At 49.2% G+C, this 21,056-nt stretch overlaps 1 pseudogene; it reads left to right on the top strand.

Annotated features, from left to right (window-relative positions):
* The window catches only part of LOC138775094 (ATP-binding cassette sub-family C member 9-like), a 42,746-nt pseudogene that overhangs the window by 7,445 nt on the left and 14,245 nt on the right, over positions 1-21,056 (top strand).

The raw sequence follows: 21,056 nt of genomic DNA, 5'->3' as shown, positions 1-21,056 counted from the left end.
TTATATAGGGGTCTGCTGGGGGGGCTGATTATATAGGGGTCTGCTGGGGGGGCTGATTATATAGGGTCTGCTGGGGGGGCTGATTATATAGGGGTCTGCTGGGGGGGCTGATTATATAGGGGTCTGCTGGGGGGGGCTGATTATATAGGGGTCTGCTGGGGGGGCTGATTATATAGGGGTCTGCTGGGGGGCTCACATGATGCGTCCTTAATGTTTTACACAGAAGAAAGTGATTGATGAGCCGCACAGGACCCCGTCCATCTGGCTCGCCATCTACAAAGCCTTCGGCCGTCCAATCCTGTTGAGCAGCACGTTCCGGTATTTGGCTGATCTGTTGGGGTTCGCCGGTCCGCTGTGTATATCGGGGATCGTCCAGCAACTCGGAGCCACCAACGAAACCAAAACCGAGCAAGTGAGTCCCCGACCATTAGAACGAGATCCATAGTGTGACCGCTCTTACAGTATACACCCCATAGTGTGACCGCTCTTACAGTATATACACCATAGTGTGACCGCTCCTACAGTATATACACCATAGTGTGACCCCTCTTACAGTATATACACCATAGTGTGACCCCTCTTACAGTATATACCCCATAGTGTGACCGCTCTTACAGTATATACACCATAATGTGACCGCTCCTACAGTATATACACCATAGTGTGACCCCTCTTACAGTATATACACCATAGTGTGACCCCTCTTACAGTATATACACCATAGTGTGACCCCTCTTACAGTATATACCCCATAGTGTGACCGCTCTTACAGTATATACCCCATAGTGTGACAGCTCCTACAGTATATATACCATAGTGTGATCGCTCTTACTGTATATACACCATAGTGTGACCGCTCTTACAGTATATACCCCATAGTGTGACCGCTCTTACTGTATATACCCCATAGTGTGACCGCTCTTACAGTATATACCCCATAGTGTGACCGCTCTTACAGTATATACCCCATAGTGTGACCGCTCTTACAGTATATACACCATAGTGTGACCGCTCTTACAGTATATACACCCCATAGTGTGACCGCTCTTACAGTATATACCCCATAGTGTGACCGCTCTTACAGTATATACCCCATAGTGTGACCGCTCTTACAGTATATACCCCATAGTGTGACCGCTCTTACAGTATATACACCATAGTGTGACCCCTCTTACAGTATATACACCATAGTGTGACCGCTCTTACAGTATATACACCATAGTGTGACCGCTCGCACAGTATATACACCATAGTGTGACTGCTCTTACAGTATATACCCCATAGTGTGACCGCTCTTACAGTATATACACATAGTGTGACCGCTCGCACAGTATATACACCATAGTGTGACCCCTCTTACAGTATATACACCATAGTGTGACCGCTCTTACAGTATATACACCATAGTGTGACCGCTCGCACAGTATATACACCATAGTGTGACCGCTCTTACAGTATATACCCCATAGTGTGACCGCTCGCACAGTATATACCCCATAGTGTGACCGCTCTTACAGTATATATACCATAGTGTGACCGCTCTTACAGTATATACCCCATAGTGTGACCGCTCTTACAGTATATACCCCATAGTGTGAACGCTCTTACAGTATATACACCATAGTGTGACCGCTCTTACAGTATATACACCATAGTGTGACCGCTCTTATAGTATATACCCCATAGTGTGACCGCTCTTACAGTATATACCCCATAGTGTGACCGCTCTTACAGTATATACACCATAGTGGTGACCGCTCTTACAGTATATACACCCCATAGTGTGACCGCTCTTACAGTATATACCCCATAGTGTGACCGCTCTTACAGTATATACCCCATAGTGTGACCGCTCTTACAGTATATACACCATAGTGTGACCGCTCTTACAGTATATACACCCCATAGTGTGACCGCTCTTACAGTATATACCCCATAGTGTGACCGCTCTTACAGTATATACCCCATAGTGTGACCGCTCTTACAGTATATACACCATAGTGTGACCGCTCTTACAGTATATACCCCATAGTGTGACCGCTCTTACTGTATATACACCATAGTGTGACCGCTCTTACAGGATATACCCCATAGTGTGACCGCTCTTACAGTATATACACCATAGTGTGACCGCTCTTACAGTATATACACCGTAGTGTGACCGCTCTTACAGTATATACACCATAGTGTGACCGCTCTTACAGTATATACACCATAGTGTGACCGCTCTTACAGTATATACCCCATAGTGTGACCGCTCTTACAGTATATACACCCCATAGTGTGACCGCTCTTACAGTATATACCCCATAGTGTGACCGCTCTTACAGTATATACCCCATAGTGTGACCGCTCTTACAGTATATACACCATAGTGTGACCGCTCTTACAGTATATACACCATAGTGTGACCGCTCTTACAGTATATACATCATAGTGTGACCGCTCTTACAGTATATACACCATAGTGTGACCGCTCTTACAGTATATACCCCATAGTGTGACCGCTCTTACAGTATATACCCCATAGTGTGACCGCTCTTACAGTATATACACCATAGTGTGACCGCTCTTACAGTATATACTCCATAGTGTGACCGCTCTTACAGTATACACCCCATAGTGTGACCGCTCTTATAGTATATACTCCATAGTGTGACCGCTCTTACAGTATATACCCCATAGTGTGACCGCTCTTACAGTATATACCCCATAGTGTGACCGCTCTTACAGTATATATACCATAGTGTGACCGCTCTTACAGTATATACCCCATAGTGTGACCGCTCTTACAGTATATACCCCATAGTGTGACCGCTCTTACAGTATATACACCATAGTGTGACCGCTCTTACAGTATATACTCCATAGTGTGACCGCTCTTACAGTATACACCCCATAGTGTGACCGCTCTTATAGTATATACTCCATAGTGTGACCGCTCTTACAGTATATACCCCATAATGTGACCGCTCCTACAGTATATACCCCATAGTGTGACCGCTCTTACAGTATATACCCCATAGTGTGACCGCTCTTACAGTATATACACCCCATAGTGTGACCGCTCTTACAGTATACACCCCATAGTGTGACCGCTCTTACAGTATATACACCATAGTGTGACCGCTCTTACAGTATATACACCCATAGTGTGACCGCTCTTACAGTATATACACCCCATAGTGTGACCGCTCTTACAGTATATACTCCATAGTGTGACCGCTCTTACAGTATATACCCCATAGTGTGACCGCTCTTACAGTATATACTCCATAGTGTGACCGCTCTTACAGTATATACACCATAGTGTGACCGCTCTTACAGTATATACCCCATAGTGTGACCGCTCTTACAGTATATACTCCCATAGTGTGACCGCTCTTACAGTATATACACCATAGTGTGACCGCTCTTACAGTATATACCTCCATAGTGTGACCGCTCCTACAGTATATACTTCATAGTGTGACCGCTCTACAGTATATACACCATAGTGTGACCGCTCTTACAGTATATACTCCCATAGTGTGACCGCTCCTACAGTATATACACCATAGTGTGACCGCTCTTACAGTATATACCCCATAGTGTGACCGCTCCTACAGTATATACCCCATAGTGTGACCGCTCTTACAGTATATACACCATAGTGTGACCGCTCTTACAGTATATACCCCATAGTGTGACCGCTCCTACAGTATATACCCCTTAGTGTGACCGCTCATACAGTATATACACCATAGTGTGACCGCTCTTACAGTATATACACCCATAGTGTGACCGCTCTTACAGTATATACCCCATAGTGTGACCGCTCTTACAGTATATACACCATAGTGTGACCGCTCTTACAGTATATACACCATAGTGTGACCGCTCTTACAGTATAAACACCAAAGTGTGACCGCTCTTACAGTATATACACCATAGTGTGACCGCTCTTACAGTATATACACCATAGTGTGACCGCTCTTACAGTATATACCCCATAGTGTGACCGCTCTTACAGTATATACTCCATAGTGTGACCGCTCTTACAGTATATACACCATACTGTGACCGCTCTTACAGTATATACACCCCATAGTGTGACCGCTCTTACAGTATATACACCATAGTGTGACCGCTCTTACAGTATATACACCATAGTGTGACCGCTCTTACAGTATATACCCCATAGTGTGACCGCTCTTACAGTATATACACCATAGTGTGACCGCTCTTACAGTATATACACCATAGTGTGACCGCTCTTACAGTATATACCATAGTGTGACCGCTCTTACAGTATATACACCATAGTGTGACCGCTCTTACAGTATATACCCCATAGTGTGACCGCTCTTACAGTATATACCCCACAGTGTGACCGCTCTTACAGTATATACCCCATAGTGTGACCGCTCTTACAGTATATACCCCACAGTGTGACCGCTCTTACAGTATATACCCCATAGTGTGACCTCTCTTACAGTATATACACCATAGTGTGACCGCTCTTACAGTATATACACCATAGTGTGACCGCTCTTACAGTATATACCCCATAGTGTGACCGCTCTTACAGTATATACCCCATAGTGTGACCGCTCTTACAGTATATACCCCATAGTGTGACCGCTCTTACAGTATATACACCATAGTGTGACCGCTCTTACAGTATATACACCATAGTGTGACCGCTCTTACAGTATATACACCATAGTGTGACCGCTCTTACAGTATATACACCATAGTGTGACCGCTCTTACAGTATATACACCATAGTGTGACCGCTCTTACAGTATATACCCCATAGTGTGACCGCTCTTACAGTATATACCCCATAGTGTGACCGCTCTCTACAGTATATACCCCATAGTGTGACCGCTCTTACAGTATATACACCATAGTGTGACCGCTCTTACAGTATATACACCCATAGTGTGACCGCTCTTACAGTATATACCCCATAGTGTGACCGCTCTTACAGTATATACCCCATAGTGTGACCGCTCTTACAGTATATACACCATAGTGTGACCCCTCTTACAGTATATACACCATAGTGTGACCGCTCTTACAGTATATACACCATAGTGTGACCGCTCGCACAGTATATACACCATAGTGTGACTGCTCTTACAGTATATACCCCATAGTGTGACCGCTCTTACAGTATATACACCATAGTGTGACCGCTCGCACAGTATATACACCATAGTGTGACCGCTCTTACAGTATATACCCCATAGTGTGACCGCTCGCACAGTATATACCCCATAGTGTGACCGCTCTTACAGTATATATACCATAGTGTGACCGCTCTTACAGTATATACCCCATAGTGTGACCGCTCTTACAGTATATACACCATAGTGTGACCGCTCTCACAGTATATACACATAGTGTGACCGCTCTTACAGTATATACTCCATAGTGTGACCGCTCTTACAGTATATACCCCATAGTGTGACCGCTCTTACAGTATACACCCCATAGTGTGACCGCTCTTACAGTATATACGCCACAGTGTGACCGCTCTTACAGTATATACACCATAGTGTGACCGCTCTTACAGTATATACCCCATAGTGTGACCGCTCTTACAGTATATACCCCATAGTGTGACCGCTCTTACAGTATACACCCCATAGTGTGACCGCTCTTACAGTATATACGCCACAGTGTGACCGCTCTTACAGTATATACACCATAGTGTGACCGCTCTTACAGTATATACCCCATAGTGTGACCGCTCTACAGTATATACACCATAGTGTGACCGCTCTTACAGTATATACACCATAGTGTGACCGCTCTTATAGTATATACCCCATAGTGTGACCGCTCTTACAGTATATACCCCATAGTGTGACCGCTCTTACAGTATATACCCCATAGTGTGACCGCTCTTACAGTATATACCCCATAGTGTGACCGCTCTTACAGTATATACCCCATAGTGTGACCGCTCTTACAGTATATACACCATAGTGTGACCGCTCTTACAGTATATACACCATAGTGTGACCGCTCTTACAGTATATACCCCATAGTGTGACCGCTCTTACAGTATATACCCCATAGTGTGACCGCTCTTACAGTATATATACCATAGTGTGACCGCTCTTACAGTATATACTCTATAGTGTGACCGCTCTTATAGTATATACACCATAGTGTGACCGCTCTTACAGTATATACACCATAGTGTGACCGCTCTTATAGTATATACCCCATAGTGTGACCGCTCTTACAGTATATACCCCATAGTGTGACCGCTCTTACAGTATATACACCATAGTGTGACCGCTCTTACAGTATATACTCCATAGTGTGACCGCTCTTACAGTATACACCCCATAGTGTGACCGCTCTTACAGTATATACACATAGTGTGACCCCTCTTACAGTATATACCCCATAGTGTGACCGCTCTTACAGTATATACTCCATAGTGTGACCGCTCTTACAGTATATACCCCATAATGTGACCGCTCCTACAGTATATACCCCATAGTGTGACCGCTCTTACAGTATATACCCCATAGTGTGACCGCTCTTACAGTATATACCCCATAATGTGACCGCTCCTACAGTATATACACCATAGTGTGACCGCTCTTACAGTATATACACCATACTGTGACCGCTCCTACAGTATATACCCCATAGTGTGACCGCTCTTACAGTATATACCCCATAGTGTGACCGCTCTTACAGTATATACACCATAGTGTGACCGCTCTTACAGTATATACACCCCATAGTGTGACCGCTCTTACAGTATATACACCATAGTGTGACCGCTCTTACAGTATATACACCCATAGTGTGACCGCTCTTACAGTATATACACCATAGTGTGACCGCTCTTACAGTATATACACCATAGTGTGACCGCTCTTACAGTATATACACCCCATAGTGTGACCGCTCTTACAGTATACACCCCATAGTGTGACCGCTCTTACAGTATACACCCCATAGTGTGACCGCTCTTACAGTATACACCCCATAGTGTGACCGCTCTTACAGTATATACACCCCATAGTGTGACCGCTCTTACAGTATATACACCCATAGTGTGACCGCTCTTACAGTATATACTCCATAGTGTGACCGCTCTTACAGTATATACCCCATAGTGTGACCGCTCTTACAGTATATACTCCATAGTGTGACCGCTCTTACAGTATATACCCCATAGTGTGACCGCTCTTACAGTATATACCCCATAGTGTGACCGCTCTTACAGTATATACTCCATAGTGTGACCGCTCTTACAGTATATACACCATAGTGTGACCGCTCTTACAGTATATACTCCATAGTGTGACCGCTCCTACAGTATATACTTCATAGTGTGACCGCTCCTACAGTATATACACCAGTGTGACCGCTCTTACAGTATATACTCCATAGTGTGACCGCTCCTACAGTATATACACCATAGTGTGACCGCTCTTACAGTATATACCCCATAGTGTGACCGCTCCTACAGTATATACCCCATAGTGTGACCGCTCTTACAGTATATACACCATAGTGTGACCGCTCTTACAGTATATACCCCATAGTGTGACCGCTCCTACAGTATATACCCCTTAGTGTGACCGCTCATACAGTATATACACCATAGTGTGACCGCTCGTACAGTATATACCCCATAGTGTGACCGCTCTTACAGTATATACCCCATAGTGTGACCGCTCTTACAGTATATACACCATAGTGTGACCGCTCTTACAGTATATACACCATAGTGTGACCGCTCTTACAGTATAAACACCATAGTGTGACCGCTCTTACAGTATATACACCATAGTGTGACCGCTCTTACAGTATATACACCATAGTGTGACCGCTCTTACAGTATATACACCATAGTGTGACCGCTCTTACAGTATATACTCCATAGTGTGACCGCTCTTGCAGTATATACACCATACTGTAACCGCTCTTACAGTATATACACCCCATAGTGTGACCGCTCTTACAGTATAAACACCATAGTGTGACCGCTCTTACAGTATATACACCATAGTGTGACCGCTCTTACAGTATATACCCCATAGTGTGACCGCCTCTTACAGTATATACACCATAGTGTGACCGCTCTACAGTATATACACCATAGTGTGACCGCTCTTACAGTATATACCATAGTGTGACCGCTCTTACCGTATATACACCATAGTGTGACCGCTCTTACAGTATATACCCCATAGTGTGACCGCTCTTACAGTATATACCCCACAGTGTGACGCTCTTACAGTATATACCCCATAGTGTGACCGCTCTTACAGTATATACCCCACAGTGTGACCGCTCTTACAGTATATACCCATAGTGTGACCTCTCTTACAGTATATACCCCATAGTGTGACCGCTCTTACAGTATATACACCATAGTGTGACCGCTCTTACAGTATATACCCCATAGTGTGACCGCTCCTTACAGTATATACCCCATAGTGTGACCGCTCTTACAGTATATACCCCATAGTGTGACGCTCTTACAGTATATACACCATAGTTTGACCGCTCTTACAGTATATACACCATAGTGTGACCGCTCTTACAGTATATACACCATAGTGTGACCGCTCTTACAGTATATACACCATAGTGTGACCGCTCTTACAGTATATACACCATAGTGTGACCGCTCTTACAGTATATACCCCCATAGTGTGGACCGCTCTTACAGTATATACCCCATAGTGTGACCGCTCTAACAGTATATACACCATAGTGTGACCGCTCTTACAGTATATACCCCATAGTGTGACCGCTCTTACAGTATATACCCCATAGTGTGACCGCTCTTACAGTATATACACCATAGTGTGACCGCTCTTACAGTATATACCCCATAGTGTGACCGCTCTTACAGTATATACACCATAGTGTGACCGCTCTTACAGTATAGACCCCATAGTGTGACCGCTCTTACAATATATACTCCATAGTGTGACCGCTCTTACAGTATATACCCCATAGTGTGACCGCTCTTACAATATATACCCCATAGTGTGACCGCTCTTACAGTATATACACCATAGTGTGACCGCTCTTACAGTATATACCCCATAGTGTGACCGCTCTTACAGTATATACACCATAGTGTGACCGCTCTTACAGTATATACCCATAGTGTGACCGCTCTTACAGTATATGCACCATAGTGTGACCTCTCTTACAGTATATACACCATAGTGTGACCCCTCTTACTGTATATACCCCATAGTGTGACCGCTCTTACAGTATATACACCACAGTGTGACCGCTCTTACAGTATATACCCCATAGTGTGATCGCTCTTACAGTATATACCCCATAGTGTGACCGCTCTTACAGTATATACACCATAGTGTGACCGCTCTTACAGTATATACACCCCATAGTGTGACCGCTCCTACAGTATATACCCCATAGTGTGACCGCTCTTACAGTATATACACCATAGTGTGACCGCTCTTACAGTATATACTCCATAGTGTGACCTCTCTTACAGTATATACACCATAGTGTGACCGCTCTTACAGTATATACCCCATAGTGTGACCGCTCTTACAGTATATACCCCATAGTGTGACCGCTCTTACAGTATATACACCATAGTGTGACCGCTCTTACAGTATATACACCATAGTGTGACCGCTCTTACAGTATATACACCATAGTGTGACCGCTCTTACAGTATATATACCATAGTGTGACCGCTCTTACTGTAGAGAATCCTTTCTCTGTTTGTGCTCCTTGTGGGCGGGGTTTAGCTCCTTCTCTAAGCTTGTCTCATTCTCTGTCTCTAGGATTTCCCCAGCAATCAGTTCATCAGCGTTTACTTCCTCTCCTCTAAGGAGTTTTTTGGAGAATAACTATGTTCTGGCCGTCCTTTTATTTTTGGCCCCTAATTCTCCAGAGGACGTTCCTACAAGCATCGTACTATGTCGCCATAGAGTCTGGAATCAACCTTCGGGGAGCGTTACTGGTGTGTACTACCCCCCCCCCCCCCCCCCTACACACACACACACTATCATATGTGACTGATATCAGCCGCTCCTCTTATAACGCTCCAGTACTGATATATCCTCCTATTACACCATATGTGACTGATATCAGCCGCTCCTCTTATAACGCTCCAGCACTGATATATCCTCCTATTACATCATATGTGACTGATATCAGCCGCTCCTCTTATAACGCTCCAGTACTGATATAACCTCCAGACATTACATCATATGTGACTGATATCAGCCGCTCCTCTTATAACACTCCAGCACTGATATAACCTCCTATTACATCATATGTGACTGATATCAGCCGCTCCTCTTATAACGCTCCAGTACTGATATATCCTCCTATTACATCATATGTGACTGATATCAGCCGCTCCTCTTATAACGCTCCAGTACTGATATAACCTCCTATTTCATCCTATGTGACTGATATCAGCTGCCCCTCTTATAACGCTCCAGCACTGATATATCCTCCTATTACATTATATGTGACTGATATCAGCCGCTCCTCTTATAACGCTCCAGTACTGATATATCCTCCTATTACACCATATGTGACTGATATCAGCCGCTCCTCTTATAACGCTCCAGCACTGATATATCCTCCTATTACATCATATGTGACTGATATCAGCCGCTCCTCTTATAACGCTCCAGTACTGATATAACCTCCAGACATTACATCATATGTGACTGATATCAGCCGCTCCTCTTATAACACTCCAGCACTGATATAACCTCCTATTACATCATATGTGACTGATATCAGCCGCTCCTCTTATAACGCTCCAGTACTGATATATCCTCCTATTACATCATATGTGACTGATATCAGCCGCTCCTCTTATAACGCTCCAGTACTGATATAACCTCCTATTTCATCCTATGTGACTGATATCAGCCGCTCCTCTTATAACGCTCCAGTACTGATATATCCTCCTATTATATCATATGTGACTGATATCAGCCGCTCCTCTTATAACGCTCCAGTACTGATATATCCACCTATTACATCATATGTGACTAATATCAGCCGCTCCTCTTATAACGCTCCAGTACTGATATAACCTCCTATTACATCCTATGTGACTGATATCAGCCGCTCCTCTTATAACGCTGCAGCACTGATATATCCTCCTATTATATCATATGTGACTGATATCAGCCGCTCCTCTTATAACGCTGCAGCACTGATATATCCTCCTATTACACCATATGTGACTGATATCAGCCGCACCTCTTATAACGCTCCAGTACTGATATAACCTCCTATTACATCATATGTGACTGATATCAGCCGCTCCTCTTATAATGCTCCAGCACTGATATAACCTCCTATTACATCCTATGTGACTGATATCAGCCGCTCCTCTTATAACACTCCAGCACTGATATAACCTCCTATTACATCATATGTGACTGATATCAGCCGCTCCTCTTATAACGCTCCAGTAATGATATAACCTCCGGGGCAGAATGTTACCGGCCCTTTAAGGTATAATCTGGTGACTAGTATGTGACTTTCCTCTCACTTTTAGGCCATGATCTACAACAAGATCCTGAAACTTTCCACCTCTAACATGGTCCATGGGGGAGATGACCCTGGGCCAGATCAATAACCTGGTTGCCATAGAGACCAATCAGCTGATGTGGTTCCTGTTCCTGTGCCCCAATCTGTGGGCGATGCCCGTGCAGGTACAGCCGCCAAGTAAGGGCAACTCCAATACAGGGGCAAATGTATCACTATATTATTATATCAGTGATGTCATCAAGGGGGCGGGGCTGTGACTACCTCTCTATACACAGGATATACAGGGGGTGGGGCTTTGACTGTAGGCGCCGTTGTCTCTGCTCCCTGCTGTCTGTACCTGAGGAGGCGCCGTTGTCTCCGCTCCCTGCTGTCTGTACCTGTGGAGGGGAGGGGCCGTTGTCTCCGCTCCCTGCTGTCTGTACCTGTGGAGGCGCCGTTGTCTCTGCTCCCTGCTGTCTGTACCTGAGGAGGCGCCGTTGTCTCTGCTCCCTGCTGTCTGTACCTGAGGAGGCGCCGTTGTCTCCGCTCCCTGCTGTCTGTACCTGAGTAGGCACCGTTGTCTCCGCTCCCTGCTGTCTGTACCTGAGTAGGCACCGTTTTCTCCGCTCCCTGCTGTCTGTACCTGTGAATTAGGAGGCGACGTTGTCTCCGCTCCCTGCTGTCTGTACCTGAGGATGCTCCGTTGTCTCCGCTCCCTGCTGTCTGTACCTGAGTAGGCACCGTTTTCTCCGCTCCCTGCTGTCTGTACCTGTGAATTAGGAGGCGACGTTGTCTCCGCTCCCTGCTGTCTGTACCTGAGGAGGCTCCGTTGTCTCCGCTCCCTGCTGTCTGTACCTGAGGAGGCGCCGTTGTCTCCGCTCCCTGCTGTCTGTACCTGAGGATGCTCCGTTGTCTCCGCTCCCTGCTGTCTGTACCTGAGTAGGCACCGTTTTCTCCGCTCCCTGCTGTCTGTACCTGTGAATTAGGAGGCGACGTTGTCTCCGCTCCCTGCTGTCTGTACCTGAGGAGGCTCCGTTGTCTCCGCTCCCTGCTGTCTGTACCTGAGGAGGCGCCGTTGTCTCCGCTCCCTGCTGTCTGTACCTGAGGAGGCTCCGTTGTCTCCGCTCCCTGCTGTCTGTACCTGAGGATGCTCCGTTGTCTCCGCTCCCTGCTGTCTGTACCTGAGGAGGCGCCGTTGTCTCCGCTCCCTGCTGTCTGTATCTGAGTAGGCACCGTTGTCTCCGCTCCCTGATGTCTGTACCTGAGGAGGCGCCGTTGTCTCCGCTCCCTGCTGTCTGTACCTGAGTAGGCACCGTTGTCTCCGCTCCCTGATGTCTGTACCTGAGGAGGCGCCGTTGTCTCCGCTCCCTGCTGTCTGTACCTGAGTAGGCGCCGTTGTCTCCGCTCCCTGCTGTCTGTACCTGAGGAGGCTCCGTTGTCTCCGCTCCCTGCTGTCTGTACCTGAGGAGGCGCCGTTGTCTCCCCTCCCTGCTGTCTGTACCTGAGTAGGCACCGTTGTCTCTGCTCCCTGCTGTCTGTACCTGAGTAGGCGCCGTTGTCTCCGCTCCCTGCTGTCTGTACCTGAGTAGGCACCGTTGTCTCTGCTCCCTGCTGTCTGTACCTGAGTAGGCGTCGTTGTCTCCGCTCCCTGCTGTCTGTACCTGAGGAGGCTCCGTTGTCTCCGCTCCCTGCTGTCTGTACCTGAGGAGGCGCCGTTGTCTCCGCTCCCTGCTGTCTGTACCTGAGTAGGCACCGTTGTCTCTGCTCCCTGCTGTCTGTACCTGAGTAGGCGCCGTTGTCTCCGCTCCCTGCTGTCTGTACCTGAGGAGGCTCCGTTGTCTCCGCTCCCTGCTGTCTGTACCTGAGTAGGCGCCGTTGTCTCCGCTCCCTGCTGTCTGTACCTGTGAATCAGGAGGCGAAGCTTCCTGATCTATCTCCAGTGTGACACCCAGTGTAATGGGATTCTATGGTGCCGTCTCCTAATGCACAGGTACGCTCAGCAGGAGAGTTGATTGAACCTCGGGAAATCCTAGGTTTGGTCGAACTTGAACATTCACAAACCTTCCGCATTAGATTGCTGATGTCTTCCCGGTCCGTGGGGAAGGAGGAGACAGCCCGGGTACCGCCTGGAATTCCAGGATTCAGCCTAGGTAATAGCCGGGCAGTCTCCTCCTTCCTCACGGACCAGGCAGGCTTCAGCAATCTAATGCAGCATGTTCGTGAATGTTCGAGTTCGACTGGACCTAGGATTTCTCGAGGTTCCATCAACTCCACTCAGTAAGGTATCCCATCACCTCCAGTAAGGTATTCTGTCACCTCCAGTAAGGTATTCCATCACCTCCAGTAAGGTATCCCGTCACCTCCAGTAAGGTATTCCGTCACCTCCAGTAAGGTATTCTGTCACCTCCAGTAAGGTATCGCGTCACCTACAGTAAGGTATCTCGTCACCTACAGTAAGGTATTCCGTCACCTCCAGTAAGGTATTCCGTCACCTCCAGTAAGGTATTCCGTCACCTCCAGTAAGGTATTCCGTCACCTCCAGTAAGGTATTCCGTCACCTCCAGTAAGGTATCCCGTCACCTCCAGTAAGGTATTCCGTCACCTCCAGTAAGGTATTCTGTCACCTCCAGTAAGGTATCCCGTCACCTCCGGTAAGGTATTCCGTCACCTCCAGTAAGGTATTCCGTCACCTCCAGTAAGGTATTCCGTCACCTCCAGTAAGGTATTCCGTCACCTCCAGTAAGGTATCCCGTCACCTCCAGTAAGGTATCCCGTCACCTCCAGTAAGGTATTCCGTCACCTCCAGTAAGGTATCCCGTCACCTCCAGTAAGGTATCCCGTCACCTCCAGTAAGGTATAATGTCACCTCCAGTAAGGTATAATGTCACCTCCAGTAAGGTATAATGTCACCTCCAGTAAGGTATCCAGTCACCTCCAGTAAGGTATTCCATCACCTCCAGTTAGGTATCCAGTCACCTCCAGTAAGGTATTCCGTCACCTCCAGTAAGGTATTCCGTCACCTCCAGTAAGGTATTCCGTCACCTCCAGTAAGGTATCCCGTCACCTCCAGTAAGGTATCCCGTCACCTCCAGTAAGGTATCCCGTCACCTCCAGTAAGGTATTCCGTCATCTCCAGTTAGGTATTCCATCACCCCCAGTAAGGTACTCCATCACCTCCAGTAAGGTATCCCGTCACCTCCAGTAAGGTATCCCGTCACCTCCAGTAAGGTATCCCGTCACCTCCAGTAAGGTATTCCGTCACCTCCAGTAAGGTATTCCGTCAACTCCAGTAAGGTATCCCGTCACCTCCAGTAAGGTATCCCGTCACCTCCAGTAAGGTATTCCATCACCCCCAGTAAGGTATTCCGTCACCTCCAGTAAGGTATCCCGTCACCTCCAGTAAGGTATCCCGTCACCTCCAGTAAGGTATTCCGTCACCTCCAGTAAGGTATTCCGTCACCTCCAGTAAGGTATCCCGTCACCTCCAGTAAGGTATCCCGTCACCTCCAGTAAGGTATTCCGTCACCTCCAGTTAGGTATCCAGTCACCTCCAGTAAGGTATAATGTCACCTCCAGTAAGGTATCCTGTCACCTCCGGGAAGGTATTCCGTCACCTCCAGTAAGGTATGCCGTCACCTCCAGTAAGGTATCCCGTCACCTCCAGTAAGGTATCCCGTCACCTCCAGTAAGGTATTTTGTCACCAAATTTAAAATAGAAATAATTTAAAAAAATGACTCCTGTATCATGGTCGCTGTATATACAGATACAGGTGCTTTATAGATTGGTGTAGGGAACCTTGCCTCACCAGCTGTAGCAAAACTACAACTCCCATCATACATAGACAGTGAAAGCTAAAACTTTGGCTGTCCAGACATGATGGGAGTTGTAGTTCTGCAACAGCTGGAGAGCCAAGGTTCCCTACCCCTGCAGAAAGTAGGTGAGGTTTATATAAATGTGATATATATTTGGAGAGGGCAGTTATTAAGTATAGAATAATGTACAACCAGATCAGACCCCTTAATAAACACTGGACCCCAACTCTCTTGTGTGTCTCCCCCCCAGATTGGGCACCCTTCACCCCCTCCCCAGACTGGGCACCCTTCACCCCCCCTCCCCAGACTGGGCACCTTTCACCCCCCCTCCCCAGACTAGGCACCCTTCACCCCCCCCTCCCTAGACAGGGCACCCTTTAACCCCCCCTCCCCAGACTAGGCAACCCTTCACCCCCCCCTCCCCAGACTAGGCACCCTTCACCCCCCTTCCCCAGACTAGGCACCCTTCACCCCCCTCCCCAGACTGGGCACCCTTCACCCCCCCTCCCCAGACTAGGCACCCTTCACCCCCCTCCCCAGACTAGGCACCCTTCACCCCCCCTCCCCAGACTAGGCACCCTTCACCCCCCTCCCCAGACTAGGCACCCTTCACCCCCCTCCCAAGACTGGGCACCCTTCACCCCCCTCCCCAGACTGGGCACCCTTCACCCCCCTCCCCAGACTAGGCACCCTTCACCCCCCTCCCAGTATGGGCACCCTTCACCCCCCTCCCAAGACTGGGCACCCTTCACCCCCTCCCCAGACTGGGCACCCTGTAACCCCCCCTCCCCAGACTAGGCACCCTTTAACCCCCCCTCCCCAGACTAGGCACCCTTTAACCCCCCCTCCCCAGACTAGGCACCCTTCACCCCCCTCCCCAGACTGTGCACCCTTTAACCCCCCCTCCCCAGACTAGGCACCCTTTAACCCCCCCCTCCCCAGACTAGGCACCCTTCACCCCCCTCCCCAGACTGTGCACCCTTTAACCCCCCCTCCCCAGACTAGGCACCCTTTAACCCCCCCTCCCCAGACTAGGCACCCTTCACCCCCCTCCCCAGACTGTGCACCCTTCACCCCCCTCCCCAGACTGGGCACCTTTCACCCCCCTCCCCAGACTAGGCACCCTTCACCCCCTCCCCAGACTAGGCACCCTTCACCCCCCCTCCCCAGACTAGGCACCCTTCACCCCCCCTCCCCAGACTAGGCACCCTTCACCGCCCCTCCCAGACTAGGCACCCTTCACCCCCCTCCCCAGACTGGGCACCTTTCACCCCCCTCCCCAGACTAGGCACCCTTCACTCCCCTCCCCAGATTGGGCACCCTTCACCCCCCTCCCCAGACTGTGCACCTTTCACCCCCCCTCCCCAGACTAGGCACCCTTCACTCCCCTCCCCAGATTGGGCACCCTTCACCCCCCTCCCCAGACTGTGCACCTTTCACCCCCCCTCCCCAGACTAGGCACCCTTCACCCCCCTCCCCAGACTGTGCACCTTTCACCCCCCTCCCCAGACTGGGCACCTTTCACCCCCCTCCCCAGACTGGGCACCTTTCACCCCCCCTCCCCAGACTGGGCACCTTTCACCCCCCTCCCCAGACTAGGCACCCTTCACCCCCCTCCCCAGACTAGGCACCCTTCATCCCCCTCCCCAGACTGTGCACCCTTCACCCCCCTCCCCAGACTGTGCACCCCTGATTGTCCTCCCCTTCCCACACACCTGTATCTTCTTTCTTTCTCCTCCATAGTGCAGTGTACATACAGGACCTATGTATAGTCATAGTCACATGTCAAGGTCCTTCACCATCTGCACAATATCTTTGCTGTACTGTTTCCTGGCTGCTGTTTGGCAAATTATAGCTAAACAGCAGCCAGGAGACAATACAGTATGGGAAATAGCTCTGCTGATCAAGTTATCGTTCCCGTCCTCCCCACACTGACAGAGGGCAGAAGCTTCCAGGCTGCCTCATCCACTGTCATCCTCTCTCTGCTCCCTGTGATGGCGCCCCCCCTGGTCTCTGTGCCCGGGGCAGCTACCCCCTTTGCCCCCCCCCCTAGCTACGGCCCTGACAGGGGGCGGGGCTGTGACTACCTCTCTACACACAGACTGCTAGGATACCCCATACTGCGTGAATGGTGCTGGCCAAAATAACTGCACGGACAACAGTTCCAATTTAAGTGGACGGGGTCGGCCACAGCTTTATTAAGGTATAACCGTAAATTAGCAACTCTTCATCGGGGTTGTGCCAGCCGTCGGAAGGCCGACGGGCAATGCCTCCATTTCCTTTTTTCTTATTCACCGCGACGGGGGGGCTCGGCTAAGCCTAGACCGAGCTCCGACCCCCCCCCCAGGATATATAGGGCCTGTTCCACCCCGTCCTGGAGCCCAGATAGAAATATGTCCAAACCTATATCGTTAAGGTGGGTTCCATCTGATATCATCAATCTACGGTTATCTCCCTCCAATTGCCTATGGCGAACTACCACACCCCCGTTTGCCCGCTTGAATCTAGACGTGCGAGCATTGACTGTCCTACGAGCCCTCTCCATTGCAGCCGCATCCCTGGCTCCTTGCCACTTGACCCGGGAAACTATTTCCGACCACACCAACACGACCTCATTAAAGAAGCCCGGCAGTCTCTCCAGGTCAGAACGAATGATGGTCAACAATTAATTCAAACGAAGCAAACACAAATCATTCCCCCCAGCATGGATGACCAGAACCATTGGGGAACGAACTGAACGTCCTATCTCGATAGCCTGGGACAGGACCTCGGACCAACGCAGCCCCTTAACTCCTTTCCAGTGCACCTCCAGATCCCGGAAACCAAGAGACCTGCCTCCAGGGCGATGCGCCGCTCTCTGTGCCGCCCAATATATATACGAGTGGCCAATTAGCCACACCACCGGACGTCTAGGACGTGCAAGAAAAACAAATTAGCAAAGAAGCTCCGGCCTAACATAAGAGGCGTAGCATGCTGACCTCCAGCGCCCTATCCTCTTCACCTGTTCTTCAGACAACCCTGCTCTAGCTGCTTCCGTAGCCGCGCCAATTCTAAAGGAATGCGTCCCAAACTCAGCCTGGGGGGCGCCCACCGCCTCCAAGGCCTTTTTCATTAACGCTTGAAACTGGTATCTAGATAAGGGAACACCATCCGCATGCACCAAAAATTGATTGCACTGAGGACGGGCAGCCATGTACCTAGAGGCAATGCTAACGGGACACGCAGGACCCTGTACAGGGGATAAAGAGAGCCAGGAACCCAGACCCAAAAGATCCGTCTTGGATCTACGGACCCTGACCCTGAGCGCTCCGTTGGAGACTAACAAGTCCTCGGTCAAGAGGCCACCCGAACGGAGACTCGATGGAGGGACCAACTCACTGACTCTCAGAGCCCCATAGAAGGCCAGGACAAAGGCAGCAGAAAACAGTAGGGCTTCAAACTCGGTCCGACATATCTTATCTAACTGATTTAACAACCGAACTAACAATGAATAAGATATCGGCCTGCGGCTATCCTTTAAGGGCCTGGCGGATTGTGAAATTGCTGGAAATGTCCGCCCAACCTCGCAACTTAAAATGGAAATTAACGCCAGCTATCCTACGCTGCGCAACCACACCTGATAGTCCTTTGTCCTGGAGAGATAGCAAATACTCAACCGTGGCAGACACACGGTCGTCCTCGTTCAGAATGACATTCCTAGAACCAACACAACCCAACCACTCAGCCCACGCCTTACCATACGCGGACCATGTCGATTGAGACACCGAAGCCTGTACTAGTGGGAGCAGCCGCGTGTCACTAAGTCCCAGAGGTGCTGCGGGCATGTCATTCCGTGCTGAGCCGCTTCCGGATGGAGCTGCCGAAAAACCTGCCAATCAAAACGGGATAAAGCGTCAGCAACCACATTTTCTTTTCCTGGAACATGTTGGGCCCTGAACACAATATTATACTCCAAGCAACGCAGAACTAAGTGTCGCAACAAAGATAATACAGGGAGGGAAGACGAAGTTAACTTATTAATACAGAAAACGACACTGAGGTTGTCGGTCCAAAAACATACTCGTCTGTTAGCCAGAGCTCGTCCCCAAAGGTCAACAGCAACCACTATGGGAAAGAGCTCCAGCAGCGTGAGGTTCCAACAGAAACCGAGCTCCCGCCAGTCCCGAGGCCACGCCCCGGCACACCACTTGTTGCCTAGGATGGCCCCAAAACCGCAGGAACCAGCCGCGTCAGTGAACAGTTCCAATTCGTCGCTGGAAACCTCCTGAGAGGGCCAGCAAGTGCGGCCATTATAGGAACCCAAAAATACCTTCCACACTAATAAGTCAGCCTTCAAGGCGGCGGTCAGATGAATGCGGTGGCTGGGAAGCCTGACTCCCCTGGTGGACAGCGATAAACGCCTGCAGAAAACCCTGCCCATCGGCATAATCCTGCATGCGAACACCAACAATCCCAACAGGGATTGAATCTGTTGTAAGGTGACCTTACGCACAGACATGAAGCCATCAATCAGAGAAGCCAAGCGAGCCAGCTTGTCCGCCGGAAGGCGGAAAACCATGTCAATGGAATCATGCTCGATTCCTAGAAAAGACAGCGAAGTTGCCGGGCCTTCCGTCTTATCCCTGGCAATGGGCACCCCGAACTTGCGCATATAAAAAAGGAAGGTGTTCAACAGAAAACGGCACCAATTGGAATCTGCTGGGGCAACAAACAAAAAATCATCCAAATAATGAATGATCGCATTACTCCCTGTTTCATAGCGCACCACCCACTCGAGAAAAGAACTGAACATCTCGAAGAAGTGACACGAAATGGAACAACCCATAGGGAGATAAGTGTCATAGTAATACAAACAGTTTATCTGAAAACCCAGCAGATGATAGCATTCCGGGTGAACCGGGAGAAGACGAAAGGCAGACTGGATATCTGACTTCGCAAGGAGGGCACCGCGGCCAGCCGCCACAAGCAGGCGGACAGCACTATCAAAGGAAACATAAGAGACCGCAGCGTCCTCCTTGGGAATCCCGTCGTTGACAGAACTGCCCTTTGGATGAGAAAGGTGATGAATCAAACGAAACTTACCAACTTCTTTTTTTGGGACAACACCGAGAGGGGACACTCTCAAATTCTCAAAAGGAGGGAAAACAAAAGGACCCTCAACCCTGCCCAGGGCTAACTCTTGACTAACCTTTTCAACGAGGACCTCATGTGCCTCCCGGGCAGATTTCAGATTGTCTGCCCACATCGGAAAGGGAGAAAAATAGAAAGGTATGAAAAACCCGTAGGTAAAACCGTTTAACAATTGACGAGCAGCAACATGCTTAGGATAGCTACTTAGCCACGGACGCATCACGTCCACGCTCACCGGGGTCTTTCCCGTCAGCACCCGCTGCCGGCTTTCCTGGCAGTTTAGAACGCTGACACCTAACCGCCGCGTGTTGCCCCCCCGCAAGAGGAGCATTCGTGGCGGAACTTACAAAGTCCGTAGAACCTGCAATGGCCCTCATTAAAAAGCCAGCAGGTTCCTGGCCGTCGCACGGCCACTGCCCCCGGAACTGCGGCTGCTGAGGCAGTGGCCGCTGAGGGAAAGGGATTGCTCTTTTGAGCCATCATCAGGCGCAGCCACACGTCAGTGGCCTTAACCCCCCACCCGATTTCTGGCTGCAAAGCGAGGCGGCGGCAAAATTCCTCGTCATACCGCCACCAGGCGCTACCCCCGTGTG

The sequence above is a fragment of the Dendropsophus ebraccatus genome, unplaced genomic scaffold (genome assembly GCF_027789765.1).
Source record: "Dendropsophus ebraccatus isolate aDenEbr1 unplaced genomic scaffold, aDenEbr1.pat pat_scaffold_1339_ctg1, whole genome shotgun sequence".
NCBI lineage: Eukaryota > Metazoa > Chordata > Amphibia > Anura > Hylidae > Dendropsophus > Dendropsophus ebraccatus.
This window is presented reverse-complemented; position numbering and strand designations above follow the sequence as displayed.